Source organism: Drosophila kikkawai, chromosome 2L (assembly GCF_030179895.1).
Source record: "Drosophila kikkawai strain 14028-0561.14 chromosome 2L, DkikHiC1v2, whole genome shotgun sequence".
In the NCBI taxonomy this organism is placed as follows: Eukaryota; Metazoa; Arthropoda; class Insecta; order Diptera; family Drosophilidae; genus Drosophila; species Drosophila kikkawai.
In genome coordinates this window covers 7,363,804-7,378,069 of record NC_091728.1, presented here as the reverse complement: position 1 = coordinate 7,378,069, position 14,266 = coordinate 7,363,804, and the positions used below count along the sequence as shown (strand labels likewise).

General features: G+C 42.1%; 1 protein-coding gene across 2 annotated transcripts in view; it reads right to left on the bottom strand.

Annotated features, from left to right (window-relative positions):
* kek2 (kekkon 2) overlaps positions 1-11,658 on the bottom strand; it is a 45,969-nt gene extending 34,311 nt beyond the window's left edge. For both annotated transcript variants that reach the window (XM_017177351.3, XM_017177352.3), the window contains exons 1-2: positions 10,433-11,658; positions 3,887-3,932 (exon numbers count right to left, since the gene is read on the bottom strand). The gene's annotated coding sequence lies outside the window, so the exon portion shown is untranslated. The remainder of the gene's footprint in view (positions 1-3,886; positions 3,933-10,432) is intronic.
* Between the last annotated feature and the right edge of the window lie 2,608 nt (positions 11,659-14,266).

Here is a 14,266-nt window from a genome sequence, read left to right as displayed (position 1 = left end):
TTGCTGAAATGTCGCAAAAATACGGAAAAGGGTAAAGTTTCTGTATTCTTTTTTCGCTAGTTTTGTAGTTGTGTATTTTCATTTAGAAAAGTGCAGCATACATTTGAATTTTTCTCATTTAATTTTTAGTAGCTTCCTTTGAATGCGAAATGAAAAGGGTAACTAAAACGAAACAAACTTTGGAAATATTTGAAAAACACCAAATAAAAATACAATAAAATGGATACTCCTCAAATTTATTTTTTAAATGCATAACAAATGCATCAATCAGTCTTAAAAACAAACAACTAACAAAAAATAAAATGCATTTAGAGAAGAAAAATTGAAATTTTTCAAAATATCTCGTATTTCAATAAATAATTTAAACGAATTTATGGTCGTTTACTCATTCGTCAGCGCAATGATTTACACAGCTCCCTATGGATATTTATTGTGCAATGTAGTGGATATTGCCAGTCAGCCCTGCAGCTCAATCATACACGCTTTAAAGAATTTATATTTATGGCCAGATCGGATCAACGGAACCCAATATGTCCGCGAATTGTCCATCAGAAATAAAGCAACGACAAACAAGTAATAATAAAACCAAATGCATTTCGCATTAAATCAATTCCCGTTGACTCGCCGCCGCAAAAAGTGGCACAAGCGCCCCATCAATCAAATATAAGACACACACAAACACACATATAAAGACAGAGAGACAGGACAAAATGGCGAAAGGATAAGCCCCGCACATGGATTCATACATTTAATTAAAATGCGGCCCAGACACACAATATTCGTCAAAGTGATTGGCCCGAAAGCGGCTTAGTCAACTTAAGTAAATTAAATGTTATGGTTTTTGGGGTAGGTGGAGTGTGCCTGGGTTGCTTTGCGGAAAGCCCCAATGAAAATTGTCTTTAAAACAGTTTTCGGCGACGACAAAGCTCAAATCGCAATAAATACCCAGCCAAGTGGAGGGTGTGTCTGGTCTGAAAGGAGGATGACTGGAAGAGCCCTGGGAAATTTGCATATTTTAAATTACTAGTGGGGCCTCTTGGCAGCGATTGCTTTTTGGGGTTGACAATAGCACAGCCACGACAACTCCAATTTATTTGTAATTTGTTCGAAATTTATATCAAACGCACGCCTCACACCTACTATTTCCGGGCCCCAGAGGGTCTCTATTTCACATACACGCCCTGCCACACATAATTGCACTCATAAAATGCCAAATGCTCAGCCTCGTCTTACTCCGCACGCTTCGATATTTATGCCCTCGATTGCTACCCTTTAGATGGTAGTATGGGGTATGATGGAAAATGATTTTGAGGAAAATATAAATTCTATAATATTAATATACCATTTTATATTTTGAATTAAATATAGAATATCTAGAATTTTCGCAAATACTGAGAACACCCCGCGGTCTCTACTTCTATTATTTTATTTCTCTTCACAAGCCCTAATCCAGTTATCTGGTAGTTGGCATCGCCAGGTCGATCAGCTCAATGCCCAGGAAGTCCAATCCCACATGTAGACATATCTTAATGCACACAGACTCAGGGTAGCTAGGAGTCAGACAAACAAACAAATTATGTGCTCATTTGAATACACATTCTAATGCGAATCACGTTGACAAAAATTCATTGAAGCGTGCAGGATACGCACACGAACACACTCACGCACTCCTGCTGGACGGACAGAATACTACCTTGACTTTCGAACTCTGCTCTGCCATCCAATCAGGCCTGCTGGAGGAGCCAGCAGTCAGGACCCAGAGCCCAGAGCCCAGGATCCCTGCGTAGATATGTATGCAGAGGGGTTTGGCAAATTGTCTCCACCTCGGACGCTGACAAGGACATATTTATAAAGCGCTCTTTCCGAGCTAAGCACATACATATATGGAGTGGCATCCCAATACCCAGTTAATCTATCAGGACATGGTGCAGTGTGTAGAAAATTAAATGTGCTCGCTTCAATCTTGGGCACTGTGAAAAATATATTTCTGAAACTATTCAAGTACCATTAAATGATAAATTTAGTAAATTGTTTAATAAATAAAAATATTAATTATAAATAGATTATTTCAAATCAAAGTGTCATTCATAAATTATTTCTTATTAAAAAAATTACATTGAATATTTTTCTCCCAGTGCCGGTCTGTGCTGATGTCCTTGTTGTGTCTGTGTGTACCATGTAAATGCAAACTAAATATGTACAAACGCCACAGCCAGGCATTAAGTCGATTGCTTCAAGGACTTTCTCGCGCTTAACGCTGGGATCACAGGGAGAAGCGGAGAAAGCAGGGATACGGTTTCGGATACGCAGAGAGAAAGGGGCAGTTGGGAGTGAGAGATTCCTGGCGGCTTTGTCATTCACACCCAGTTGACTGCCTGCTTCCATCGCTCTATTCCGCATTGTCTGTGCCAACGACCGCGCCCCCTTTCGCTTTGCTGCCCCCTGAAGTGTAAATGAGTGACTCCCACCCACCCATGGCACCAGCTACCATCCCCAGTATCCACCACCCACCACCCACCTGGCTATGCGTGTGCTGGGGAGGCTTTTTAATAAGCAATTTATTTTTAGCTTAACAACGCTCATATAATGAAAAAGCGCGGGTCTCGGCAGCGGCTTTCAATTCGCTTGCAATAATACCTCCCGGTCCTCCACCCTGGCTCCTTGCAGCTCCTCCTTTGAGCCCCCACTGAGCCTGTTTGCCAACGATAATTAATTTTTTGGCCTACCCCAAGCCAGAGAAGCTAAGACCATGAGTTCGTACGGCATTAAAAAGAAATTAAAATGTTGCCATTCTCCTCGGTATTTTCCACCTCGCCAACCTCAAGTACTTGTAATGAGATAACGTGGAGACAACTGGCGCGGCTGAGAATTGAGTGTACAGGAATAATAATGAACAGGGAGAAATGCTGCCTGAATATTCATTTACTTGATGAAAATGCCCCTGATCGTGGCATACTATCTGGCATTTCACTGCAGTTTAAGGATTAAAGGGAGTCAAGTGAGTAGAATTATAGCTAAATCACCAGAATCTAGAAAAGAAGCTAGCACACCTCTATACCTGTCAAGTAGGTTAATAAAAACCTACTCTGCGCTTTCATATGACCACAAATAGCCGGCATCAACTGGGCAGAATGGCAACATTTCAAGCCCACTCATAAATCAATTTCGTTTTTATTGCGAATGCCGTTTGTCTGTGCTACTTTTACATGACCATTGCCGCTTGCCGCCGATTTTTGTGACCATTTTTATGTCGTTCAGTTAATAAACTCCATAGCCCGAAAGCACAAAAAAAAGGAGAAAATTTATGAAAACCTGAAATAAAAAACTCTCGGTTTCACTTGTGGCCCGCAAGCGTATAAATATTGTTTTTAAACCCCAATGAAATATTGCAAGCGCCTCTGACGAATCGCCCATATGCACACATAACATTTATAAATAAATAAATATAATCATAAATAAATAAGGGCCAAGCACATGACGGCTTCATGGCAAAAGGCACAAAGGAAAATAAATATTTCACAAAATTGAAAACTTACTTCAAAGCCGTGGCTCGCTTTTGATTTCCATACTTAATTTGATTTGCATAAAATAAAAGGTAGAAATACAAAAAAAGCCTAATAAATTGCAATGTAAATTTACTTTTTTTTATTTGGGAGTTGCAGTAACTGAGGACATTTTGGTTTATAACAAAAATAAATTAAATTAAAGTGCCTCAACTGAAAGTTGAGGATATAATTGCTTGAAAAAAACATAAAAATTAACTCTTATTATTTATTACACGTTACTTTTTTAAAGTAATTAATTATACAAAAAATTTACCTAATACCTTCAGTATATAGCTTTATTTTTTCACCCAAAAAGTAAGTTAAAGCTGTTGAAAACCTACCTTTTTAGCGTTTTAATCATCCGCGGCTTAGTTGTCCAAAGGCAACCTGCAAAGCGAGAGAAGAGAAGGCTTTTAAAAAAAGCATCGCAAAAGGGTTTCCATATTAGAAATGTATAAAACTTTTCGTTCCATTTTTTGTTTTGTCCCTGTAAAGTAAAATAAAAAAATAATACGAGGCGCGGGGAATATGTAAATATGTGCTGGATGCCTTCGGAGCCTTCGCAGCAGCATGCTCGGAATTTAAATTTGTAGCTAAGCCTCGAAAAATGCGCGTCGCTTCATTTTGTGAAGGCAGCCAGGCTGACCCTTTTTGCGGCATCGGTGTGTGTGTGTGTGTGTGATGTATCCTTGGTGACAAAGGACAATGCCTCAGGACCGGGGGTAACAATAAAATTAAATATTCTATTTAATGGCGTCGTAGTATGCCAGACGCGTCGCCTAACTTTTGCATTCCGGCAGGATGCGGGGCGTGGTCTTAGTCCAGGACCCTTGACCTCTTCATAACTCCATAACTCAAGTTTGAACTCCCCCGGAAACTCGCACTGCAATGCCATAAAAGCGCTGTAAACTGAAAACATTAATTCCGTTTCCTCTCAGCTCAAATTGCATTCAGTTTATTCGAATTCTGATTGGCCGTTTATTAGCCCGGGGCCCCCTTCGGATGGCCGAAAATAAAACCACGTCCCTGTCCTCGCCAGGAGCATGCAAATAAAACAGATTTTATTGGCGGTCCCTTTTTCTTTATTCCAATTTTCGTCCAACATTTCCCTTTTCTGTGTTTTTCCATTTTTAGCTCGTTTGGCAAGTGGGGGACGACGAGAGTTATCTACTTTGCGTTGGGTTTTGTTTTGCAATTTCGTGTTCCATATAAATTAAGCAGATAATATAAATTAGATGGGATCGGGTCGGTTTTGTGTGATCAGATACCCATACATATTTTAGGTCTAGGCGGCAGCAGCGCACCCGAAATCGATGACACAAATAATGCCTTAATTAAGCTTCCCAGCGCAATTTTGTGCGGAGCTCGCCAGAGCAAAAAAAAAAAATACATAATGAAAAGCAAGCATAATATTTTCATCGCCTGGCATCGTCGCATTTTTCCCAATAGATATTTAATACTCGGCAGAATTTTTTGTTTGCCATCCACCACGCCGCCCCCGGACGACCGACTACGAGGGGGCAACCGCAGCAAACAGAGTCTAAACTTTGTATTCCCGGCTCCTTGCCACGCCGGTCGTAATGAGTGCGGGGGCTTCGAGGGTGGCAGGTGCAGGAGTTGGAGAATCGGGGGTGGGTAGGTCTGGGACCCGACATTTGTTTCAGCAATATTTTTGGTGTATATTTTTCAGCTTTTCTGCACGTTGTTGACGGCTGTTGTTCGTACCCTATGCGACTTTTTATTGGGTATTTTGGTTGGTGGGCTTTGAAAATACAGTATTTACTTTCAAATATCTAAATTTTTATCACATTTAAACATTTTTAGCATTTTTATAAAGCATTTGATTGTTATTCTCTGAGTTTTATAAATGTTTTTTTGATATAAATATTGGAAATGGAAGTCACAACCAGGACTGTAAGGCATAGCTAAAAAGCAATTGATTGAAACCATTCCTTAAAAGTAATAAAGAGCCTGTTTTAAACCCACTTAATATTACGACAATTTTTTGCCTTTATCAAAAGGAGCTGTAATCTGTAAATGGCAACCGTTTCCAATGCCCATAATTACCCGTGAAAATCAAATTAAATGAGCTTTCTTCCGCGCATCCTCAATGGGTAGCACTTAGTCGTTGATTTAATACCACTTCCCGTAAGCCAAGGGGGCAAAGTTTTAAAGGCGTCACGCCCTCGCCACAGTATTACGACGACTTACTCGCTGAATGACTGGCCTGGGTTTGAACCTGGGGGTTGCCCTGTTTCCTGGTTCCTGGCTGAGTGGGCCGGGCAGGGGGTTGGGTTGGGTTGCCATCGCAACCACCCAGTACCACTGACAGCGCATAATTGCGCCGCGTCTGAGGCAAAATGAAAATATTTGAAGCTGCGAACTTCTCAAGTGTAAAAAATTTAATTTCGAAATGTAGGTTTAACGAACGGAAATTGCTTTCGCTCTCCGCGGAAAAGTGGAGTAAGCCCTTGCCGCCTTGCTTGTTATTGTTGCCTGATTTTCCGCCGACCTTCCGCCTGGTTGTTGTTGCTGTTTTTCTTTTTTTTTTCTTGTTGTTGTTTCGGCCGGGGAAAAACAAAGCGATGCGTAAAGCCAAAAATAAAGTCAGCCGAAAAGCGTATCTCATTTGTGCCCTCGCTCCGCAATTTGTTTGGCTAACTTTCTGATTGAGCTCGTGGCTCATTGCGGCGCCAAGCAGGAACGGAACGGAATTACTTAATGTTTTACATTTCGCATCGACTCCCCGCCACAACTTGGCATATTCCCATTTTCCATTTCCCATTTCCCCGATGGCAGTTCGGCCGGCCGGGTAATTGCAATTGATTTGTCGAACACTTTGCACGCCAATTTGTTTCTGGTCACGGTCAGTTTGGAAGCGGAATGTGGTCAAGGCTAACGAATGCTCTCCGAGGAGTGCCAAAAAAAAAAAAAAAATTAATTTGGCCTTTGATCTTGTCGAAAAGTGGAAACAAAATTAGCACCTTCAGCGGCGCCAATTGGGTTCGAGCAAGAAATGTTCCAAACTATGGGCGAAATTTATTTGTAGATATTTATACATTTTTAGATAAATGATAAAAAGGAAATTTAAGAAGTAAAACTTGGTAAAGATATTTATATTTCATTAAGTTCAAGTTACTTCAGATGAAGCCAAAACCTAATCCTTATTCTTTATTTGATTCCATTAGCCTTGGCCAAATCCCAATCTCCACTTTTTCGCACAATTTAACTTTAAAATCCGTTCCATTCGAACTCTCTCAGAAAACCGCGTAAAGTCAAAGTGCATTTCTGCAAAATGCTAAGAGGGTCAGGTGCCAGGCCAGTGCCTGGAACCCTTTGACTCTCAACCCTCCGGAAAAGGCTTTTCAAAATTTTGGCTAAAAGTGTGCAACAAAAACAACACTCACGCAGGAAAATCCTCAAACACACTCGGGCAAACTTTTGGATGCCCCCTAACCCCCGAAACTTTCGGCAAATATGTTGCAAAAGCTTTTTTCGGCAAGTGTGTTTGGAAATAGAATGTTGGCCGAGAGTTCGATAAACTCCCTGGCCACACTATATATAAACATTAATAACATTATCCGCACCCAAAACTCTCGACCCCGAGCCCTCTCGGGGCGCCGAAAACAAATGCAAAACAAACTAATCAAACTTTTTCCAGGATAACCGAAACGACACAAAATGCGAAAAACAAATTGCTTTATTTTCTAATTCAGCTAGAGAGCATTTTTCAGACTTTGTTTTCGACCGAGCTGGAGTAGGGGGAAAAATCGAAAATCAATTTCAGTTAATGTGCCCGGGCCAGGAGCTGGCTGCCAAAAGACCTTGCGCCACCCCACCGAGCACACCCCTTTTCATGCCACCCGCCGTAAACCCAGCATGCGTTGGCCAGAGCATATTTTTGCATAAAGTTTATGCAAACATTTTTACTCGAAACCCGCATAAATTACAGTGCCCGGCACATTCGCACTGGTTCGGCTTGGCTCGCTTCGGCTGCTCGGTGCCCTAATAAACCCTATCTGGCGGATGTCTGGGGCCTCCGTAAGTGGCCCGGCTGCTGCTGGTCCTGGTTCCACTGGTTCCACCACCGCTGCCTCTGCCTCTGCCTCTGCTGCTTATTTTGCATGTCATTTGCGTCTGAGCACTCTGGGATTGGGATTGGGATCGGGCCAGGGCTGTGGAGGAGCTCTGCGGGGGCTCAGACGCAGCCAAGTTGGCCAGCTTGTTTGCATTCGTTGGACGGCAGATAAATCTTCAATATTTATAGGTTCAAAAATAACTCAAAAAAGCACGCTTTCATTTGCTTTACAGAGTGTTAAATCCCAGTGAGCCGAGCCATAACATTGCACCAGCAGTATTCAGTGCAGGTGAGCACATTTAAATAAAAACAACACGAATTTATTAACTCCTTTGAGTTAAAGCCTTTCTAAAGGGTAGCTTGTTTTTAATTTTCTATGCGGAATAACTCATCGACTCCTGTGAAGTGCACTTGTTTTCGTTACTTCTGGGTCTGCCACCCTCAACCCTTAACAATTATCAGCGGTCTGAGGGCAGAGACTTTGCCATTGAGGTAAGTCAATGGGGCCTTTGTCTACTTTCGACTTTCCTGCATCGGTTCCTGGCCTGCTCTCCTGTGCCAACAAATTTCTCGCTATTGTTTACTTGGTTCAGAGTGCGTCGTTCCAGCCGCCTGAACTCTCATAGCTGCTTCCGTTTCCGGCTTTGTTTTCGTTTCGTTTTTGCTCGAGCACCCCGCCTGGCAGCTACCCTCTACCATCACACCCACTCTCAGGCCCTTTCCCGTCGTGTAAACCTCGAGGCTAGCTTTCCACATTTGGTGTTTATTTTATTGTACATTTGCTGCCGGCAACTCCGCTGAGCCGTGAACTGTGCGGCGTGTCATCATCAGCTTGGCTCCAGTTCCAGGAATGATCATCAGCACCATCAGCGCCGGAATCACCGCCATTATCATCATCGTTCCCGCCATATGAGAGGTAAATTTCCTCAGTGGCCATAGACACTAGGGGCGGGCGATGGCGATGGCGATGGCAATGGCGGTGTTGATGTCTGTGCATGTTGCTCCTGCCGCTGTTATTGTTGTCTTTTGGTTGCTTTTTAACGTGTGCCTCTCGTGTTATTTACTTGACAATTTACTGAATAATTTAAACACCTCTTTCCATCACAGCAGGTGAAAGGAGATCAGTAAACAAGGGGATATTGGGCCAGGGAAAAGGATATTTACTCAATATTTAGAAATGATTATATGATCAAGTTAGCACTATGAGAACTAGGTAAGGTAACTCCAACTACTAACTACTACTATTCTTAGTTTCCACCTCACATAATTATTCCCCCAAAATATTTTTAAAAATGTCTTGAATACAAGGTACCACCCCTGTCGTATCCTTTTAATAGAGCTCCTTCCTATATGTTGTTCATGCTTTTTTTTCTGCTTCTGCTTCGCTTCCTGTTTGCTCCTTGCTGGCCACCCTCAAGAACGCCTGCCGTCTTTCCGCCGATGGGCGTTGAATTATGAACCTGACTTTCCTTTTGAGAGCATAAGGCTGTGCGGGAAAGTAAAACTTTCACCTGTGTGGCAGGGCCGATAGTTGTCCCTCACAAACACCGCACACCACACCACACACCCCACAGCACACGACACACACACACACAAAGAGGGAAACTTACATTGGCTTGTGTTTACTTAGTCGAGTCTTTGACTGACATTTAATGCGGTTAGCATACATGTTTCGGTGCGTGCATGTGTGCGTGACGCCCGACTGTGTTGATAATGTGCATAATAAGCCTTAATTAATGTTAAATAATGAATTTTCTCATTTACACGCCGTCGGCGGTGAAAAGGCATTGCCTTCGGCATTCGTTGTTCCCAGCTTACATTTTAATTTCAGGCAAACACACGACTCTTTCTGTGGGCTCCCAAATATTTGCAGGTTAACCCCCGGCTGGCCCCCCGAAAGTGCCGACATCGACATCGAACGGCGGACGTCACAGCTCGGGGGGTTCAGAATGGGTACGGTACCTGGGCTGCGGTCCTTTGTTGTGGTTCTTTTACCTTTCCCCTTTTTCCAACGAATTTACCGAAGCCACAACACAAACATTTTAAAAAATCTGCAAGTTTTACTTTTGGGTACTTTGTGTGTTTCCCAATTAAATGGCCTTATCAAAGGGGCTTAATCAGAGGGCAGAGGGTTCGGGTCTGACCACCATTTGACATCGGTAATTTACACGGGCTTAATTGAATGTTGGACAAATTAATGACAAGTCCCAGTGAAAGGTTCAGGAAGCTGTCCGAAAGAGAATATATATACATATATGAATGTGTGTAGTAGGTGACTAATGAGAGGTTGTTTCTGACCCGCTGTTAATTTTTAAAACCTTATTCGTATTGCTTAATATTTGGCTAACGAAACAACAAGACTATAAAACTTCTAAGTAAATGTAAGCATTTCTTATTGTTTCAAGCTCCTGTCAAAAGTTGGAAAAACTTATCCCTATTGATAAACTCCAAACAAGTTTTTCTCTGGAAACAGAAAGAAAATATATAACTTATAAAAATCCCCAAAAGAAGTCCATCCTCACACTGCCGAAACTTTTCGTGGGCAACTCTTTTAAATCGAACACTTTTGTTTATTTACAAGCATTTAACTTAATTATACACACAACTTCCCGCATAACAAATATCGAATTGGGGTCGAGCCAAACATTGAACTCCCGCCAAAGGATGGATACTAGGGGAGGCGGATTGGGAAAAGCCAGCTCGAGCGCATAAAAAGTTCAAACTGTCAGAACTTTGACAGCAATATTGTTGAGTTTTATGTACAACAAGCGGAATAACTAAAACAGTGCAGAAATTAGAAACAACATACCGAAAATATCCGAGGAACTTTTCCTTCGATTCCTTCAACTTTTCCTTCTTCTTTCCTTATTATTATTGTAGTTGCTGTTCTGGTTCGACGGCTTAGCTGTGCCTGATGCTGTTGCTGTCGCCGGGGAAAATCAATGCCGGCATATTTTATCCTTTTTTTTTTTGTATACCTATATATATTTATATGTATATATGATTGGTTTGGAGGAGGCACACAAATACGTATTTACAAATAAAATACACCACTACACACTGACACGGCGAGGGCGGAAAATGCCGAACGAAAATCTAACTGAGATGCCAACGAAAAAAAACGGTTGCCCAACTCAGCGTTTTCTTTATTATTTACTTTTTTTTTTGTTTGGAATTTTCCGTTATTTTATTGTAGTTGATTAGCCGCCTGATGCTGTGGATTTTTTTTATTATTTTGTATGATTTTTTGTCGGCTGGCTTTGCTTTTATGCGTTGTTTTGTGCGGTTTTTATGGGCCTTGATTTGATTGCATTTTGTTTCTGGGCTTGCGTGGGATGTACATATATATATTTTTTTCCGGTTTTGTTGGCACTTTCGCTGACAGCCCTTGGGGCAATTATTTCTTTTTTTTTTTAGATCCGAAAGTGCTTCAAACGTTTCAATATTTGTTCACTATCGTTTGGGTTTTCAGTGGCATTTCCCTCAAGTTTTATGCTCCCCTACTGGAAATATGTTTTTATCTTTCCCTCGCTTTTCTTTGGTTATTATTTTTGTTGAGTTTTTTTTCTTTACTTTTTCGTGGTGGGTGGCGCAAGGGCGCTGAGTGGCATGTCAATCAAAATCAATCAAAATGTTCGCGTTTTCGCGCTCGTTAGCGTTTACACATGTTGTTGTCGCCGGGCTGCTCGATTTGCGGCAAATGGCTTTCAGGTTGTTTTCCGGAGTTCTCCTTCCCCGTTTCCCGTATCCGTCTCACGTTACCCGGCACCCTCGGAAAATCCACACTGAGGCACGTACACTTTTCTCCGCTTTCTGCACTTTCACCGCCGCCCTCTTGGGACACGAACGGGGGGGCCACCTTTTTGGGTCACTTTCTTTTTGGGGGGCTTGGAACTGTAGAACTCCGCTAAGGAGATCTGTGGCTACAATCCTCGCACTCTCCGGCCAGCGGGGCGGTCTACGGGCTGGAACACGGCGGATGCGGAATGTGGACTGCGATTTCTCGAGCGGAACAACTGCGGCGTGTCTGTCGCTCACGGCGAACGCTTTTCAACTGCTGCGCCCGCAACGCTCGACGGATTTCCAGGCAGCCGGACTACCCGAGCTCGGCAGCGTCCTCGTGCCTCGATTTCCACTTCGGGAAACTGTTATACGCGCTCTCGCTTCCTCGGGAAACTCGTTTGCCTCTCCCTGCATCGGAGAGAGAGACAGAGAGAGCTGGGTTTATTTTTATTTTCCACGAGATTTATCCCGGCCTGTAAAGTGCATAATAAACGTGATTTATCAATTGCAAATTAAAATAAATACATATGACAATTAAGGAGACCAAACAAATAAATCTGATGAAAAATCACAATCGCTGATAAAAGAGATTTACTCATGGAAAAATAGGCAAGCCGTAATTTGATTAGTATTCGTTAGTTGCCATTAATTGACCTATAAATATTAAATGACTATCTTTTAAGGTGAATTATTATTTTTGTTTACATTTCCCTTTCGGTGAGCCAGTCACTTTAGTGGAGAGTTAAAACATAAAATATTAAAAGTCCATATTTAAACAAAAAATTTAAATAAAAAGTTGCATTTTAATAAAGTCTAGAACAAGTTTTATAAAGAAAATGAGAAACAAAGGGTAAATTGTTTTTTCTTTTAAGTTTAAGTTAAGTTTTAAGTTTAGCAGACTAATCTTTATAAAATACATTTTTTAAGTCAGTAGAAATATGTATTTTAATAATTAAAAATATATTTATAATATTATATTTTATTAAAAAAAATCCCTTTCATTATAAAAATTAAATTAACTTCAACTCTTAAATTTGCACAAAATCCAATGTGTTTAAATTTATTATTTACCTGCATGCTTATTTGTTATTGTTTGTGATTTTCCCGTTGACTTTCCACCGATTTTAATAAGCACTTTCAACGCTTTTTATTCCTGTTATCCATCCGCTCTCGTTTGTATAAGAGCGAGGGAGCCGAGAGCTGTTCCTAGTGAATTTCCCCCTATTTGACTCTCTCGGAATTTTACAGCTGGTATAACAAAGTTTTCACTTAGTGAGTCGGCGCCGAGCTGGAAAAAGCAGAGTCGGAAAAGCCAACCTCAACTCGCAGCTGATGGGAAAACTTCACCACGGACTCAGGCGTGAAAACTCCCAAGCCGAAGTCGCCGGTGGGGACATGTGGCCGGAATTGGAGACTCAAGCCACCGCCTCCCCGAAAAAGTCGAGCCGTGTCCCGACCCAATCCTCGCCCCCGACACCCGGGGGTCGAAAAATCCATTTGGGCCAAAAACCAAAGACAAGAAAAAGTCAAGACAAAATCGAAGAAAAAGGCAGGGGGAAAAAAAGGAAAGCCACCAGCGAAAAATATCGATTCGCTTCGATTGTTGTTGGCCTGGCCGCCCACAGCGAATTGTATATTGCTTTATAAGTAAGCTTCTGTCTTCAGTCTTCAGTCCGAGCGTTGAGCAAGAAGGCGAAAAAATACAAAATCAGCCGACCCTGCCCTGCGGTTGCTTATTTGGCTGCTTTAGTTGTCAGCCAGCAAGCGAAGTCCTTTTCGCGTTTTCAATAGAGAAAAACCAAGGCTGGGAATTTTCCTTTTTACGCTGTTTTTCTTGTTTGATGCCTGCCCCTCCCTCTCCCTCGAAATGAGTAAATAACCAATGAAGCAGATAGAAATGTTTATTGTTATTCTTCGGGCTTTCCCCGCGATCCCTCCTGGTCATTCGAATCAATTCCGCTGGCAGCTTGTGGCGCTATTTGTATCTCCATTGCCATCTGCATTTTTTGATTTAAATTTACTTTAGCCGGGGATTGTCGTCGTGCCGAGTAAACGAGCCATTGCACATTATGAATGTTGGCTTACAATCTCTTAGCTCTGCGACTGCGAGAAATTTTATCCTCTTGGCCGGGTCTGCAGTAATTATGGCTGCGTTAAGTATACGCACCTTGGGCTAGGCGCTGGGTAAACTCCCTTGCTTGTTCTTCGTCGTGTTCCTCGACTCTACTCCCGCATAGTTTGTGTCGCATTAAAACTATTTAAGTTTTTAATGCCCTAACAGCGATGATCTTGTGCCTGGCATATAAATTACTCAGCCGCCCCGTGGCCCGCCTTGGCCCACGTTGCCTTTGCATTAACAGCAGCTTCAAAGGCCTCATCCGGCCGCCGAGCCCCACCCGAGCCCCACGTCCTTGCCATCAAGCGTGGAAAGCGTGGAAAGCAAGGCAGCGAGGCTCCAAGACGTTGAGCACTTTGCCAAAGTTTTTACTTGGCTCGTTGGCAATTTTTACTTTGTTGCTTTATAGGGATTTATGTTTAATCGGCCAAAGGTTACTTCACACACACACACGCGTGCAGGCAGACATGTTAAAAGCTCTTTTGTTTCGCCATCAGCGAGAGAGACGGGACGCGTGAACGAAAGAGAAGGGTGCTAAGGCGTCGTCCTTCTTGCACTGTCAACACCAAAAGTGGAAATTATTTTGTCTGCTGCATATCAATTGAATCCCTGGCTGACTTAAACCTTTAAGTGTTGAGGCACTTTTACCAAAGAGTTCTGGATTTCTCGTTGACTTAGATTTTAAGCTCCTTAGGACTTTATAAATGCTTGTTAAATAATAATAACATGTATATATCTATCAGA